We start from the raw sequence: 3,399 nt of genomic DNA, 5'->3' as shown, positions 1-3,399 counted from the left end.
GAGTGGTATTTTGTTCCTTCGTCTCTGTTGCTCTCTCTTGTTCTTAGGAGAGCATGGTGACTGTGTGTTGCATGGTAGGACATTCTTCTGGGATTGGTGTGGCCACTGGGAGTCCCAGGTAAAATGTATTTCTAAATTAAGAGCTGACAGGTAAAAACAGGCGTGAGCTAGCAGTGGGGTTCTGAGGAAATCTGTAAGAAGGAGGAGAGCAGGGTGTTCCACCATGATCTGCTTAATCCCCTGGGAATGAAGTCAGAGAGTGAGGAGAGGCCAAGGACTGCAGATGGAGTGCTTCAGATCTGGAGATGAGGCTGGGGGATTAGACTTGAAGGGGCTGAGGTGGAGGTAAGGTCTGCAGTTATCCTACCTGCTTCAATGGCTGGAGGGGCCTGGGGGTTCCAGGAAGTGGTTGATGAGGCTGGGACTGGGGCTGGGATAAAGCAATGAGCAGAGGGAAGGAAATTTAGAGGGAAGATCCATGTGATGGACTGCAGATAGAAACAGAGAGGATGGAGAGGTTCTAGCAGGTGGTCTTTTCCAGAGCTAAGAATGAGATTGTATAAGGGGGTTCATTGTATTTGGAGGAGCTGAGGGAGAGGTGAATGTCTGTGGTTAGTCTAGCTGCTTCTTTGGCTGGAGTGGGTGCTGGTTCGTGGGGTTCCTGGGCAATGTCTCAAGAGTCATTTATTTAAACACAAACTTTAATGAGCATATAAGAACAAGGAAATTAAAGAAAAAAATGTTTATTTTCTGTCTAATAATGGTCAACTTGAGAGTCTTAAGACTGGGTCATCTATACCTGAAATGATGTTTACTGAAAACATTTACAGATAGTTTCACTGTTGGACATTCCAATCAACTCTCTTCCCATCTTGCAGATGTAAATGGTACCATTAAGAACATAAGCAGTTGTTATTCAAGAGTCTTTACAGAGACAGGAAGTTCACATGCCTCACCCAGTTTCCACTAAGAAGTGTACTGACTGTAAAGGTTTTGCTTCTGCTACGTTTTTGCACGTTCAACTTTATGTTAAGTAGCGTGATCTTCAAGACATGATGACAATGATGACACTCCCCTCTACTCTACATTGTCACTCACCCTCTGCATCCATGGGAGTGCCGGATCCAGAGCCATCCATGGGTCTTGAAATCTAAGGATGTTTTCTCCCTCGTGTAAGATGCTGTATGACTGCATACATCCCCAGCACTCTCTACATCATCTCTAGATTACTTACTGTGACTAATTCCGTGTAGATGCCCTAGAAGCATCTATCATACTGTATAGCTTAGGAAAGGAAGGCAAGAAAAATAGCTGTATGTGCTCAGCACAGATGCTATTTGTTTTCTGAATATTTTCTCCCCACAGTTAGTTGAATCCTCAGATAAAAAAATCCACAGGCACAGAGGAACTGCTGTCATATTTCAATTCAGCAGACATATCACTTGATCCTCTTAAAGGACTGCAAACCAGAGCACACAAGTTTGGGGAAAACTATTATTTCAATATTTATAGAGTTTGTGAATTTAATTTGTAGGTACTACGTGCTTGGCTGGATATAGTATGTGGTGATTTAAACATTATTCATAGACATGAGAATGATACTCAGTTTGTCCTGTCCCCTCGTGCAACTGGTTCAGCCACTCTACCATTTTGTAAGACTGGCAACTGTCACTATGGCAACACACTCTCTCAGAAGAGTCCCAGGATGGATAATAAAACATTGTGTTGCTCAAGTGTGGCTTTATTGAAATAATACCCTATAAACATTGGGGCATATCCTAGTTTCCAGTGTATTGTTAAATACAGGACTTCATTTGATGCATCTCTTTAATGGAGATTCTCTACAGTGCACAGACAAGGCAGAGACACCAAGACTTTCCAGGGTCATACTGGAGTAACTGCTGACTTGACTGGTACTGATTCTGCAGTGGCTTCCTTGCCTGCTACCTCAGTGGCTTGAGAACATCTAAGTTCTTGAACAAAGAGAAACCCAAGGTTCTCTTCTGCAAAGTCCCAAAGGAAAGGCAAATGAGAGTCGCTAAGAAGTTCCCAGGCCAAATCAGGACTGTTCCCAGCTGCCGGATCCCAGCGGGAAAGGCCGCTCCTGATTCTAGAAGATGAGTTTGCCTCTAAACAACGTTTACACCTCACTTCTTTTGTACCCAAAAGTCTCCAAGATACAAATGACAAACATATTAACAACCATTGCTCTGCCCTGCAGGAACTGAAAATAATCTGCTGTCAAAGATAGACATCTGTCAGGAATTCCTACATAGAATGATAAGTGTGAACGTGAGAGGACACGGAGAGACAGACAAGAACTGAGCAGGGGCTGGGGAAGTGACCTCTGAGATGACACAGGAGAAACAAGAAGACATTCACTCATAGCCGTAAAGAAAAGAGGAACATAGGGAATGGCATATACAAATACCAATAGGCGCGCGCGCGTGTGTGTGTGTGTGTGTGTGTGTGTGTGTGTGTGTTGACTCCAGGGAACTAGGAAGAGTCCATTTTGGGTGTAAAATCTAAGTTCCTTACCAGAAATTCAGAGCCTCTTTTGTTTGTTTGACAGAGTCGCATGTAGCCCAGGCTGGCCTTGAATTTATTACGTAGCTAAAGTTGACCACGAACTTCTGATCCTCTTGTTTCCACCACCCAAACACTTAGATTATGGGTATGTATTACCATACCTGGTTCATGTAGTGCTAGGGATGGAATCCTGGATTTGTACATACCAGACAAGCACTCTTCAAATGAAGCTACAACCCCAGCCCAAGAGTGGAAGCAAACCAGTGGTCTTCCGGTTAGCAATGGACCTCCTATCCAAAGGAGCCCCAGACATAGGCAATGCGTATTTTTATTTTAATCATTTAGGTGTGGGGGTAGGAAATTGTGGAGCAGAGGTCTTAAAGCAGATCACAGTTGAGTAGAGGCTGAGAAAACTGTTGGATGATGGATAAGGTATGGATAGGAGAAAAGTGAAAAAAAAATTGGATGGATGGATGAGATCTTCAGAATGTAAACTTGGAAGATTGGGTTCTTGACTGGATGTGGGTGGTTAAGGGAGGGGACACCCAAGAAATAATTCCAGTAAGATGAGCACAGCAGGCTCCTGAGCTCAGAGAGCATGCTGGGAAGAGAGGAAGCACAGGGTTGACCCTCAGCCCCCTTAACTCCTCCTACTCTTCCCCAAATCAGAGTTTTCATCCTTCACCATGAAGAGTGAATGATACTTTAGACATCTATGTTACTTTGTTTTCCATGGAAAGGGTGACCCAGGGCAGCTCCCACGAGGGACAGTGCTCTCCCATAGTGTGCCATCCCCATCCCTCAGACTTGACATGACTTTCACCACTAGGTGCAGATTACTTAAATGGTATAGATAAAACTATAATTAAA

This window comes from Mus pahari, chromosome 16 (assembly GCF_900095145.1).
Source record: "Mus pahari chromosome 16, PAHARI_EIJ_v1.1, whole genome shotgun sequence".
Taxonomy (NCBI): domain Eukaryota; kingdom Metazoa; phylum Chordata; class Mammalia; order Rodentia; family Muridae; genus Mus; species Mus pahari.
This window is presented reverse-complemented; position numbering follows the sequence as displayed.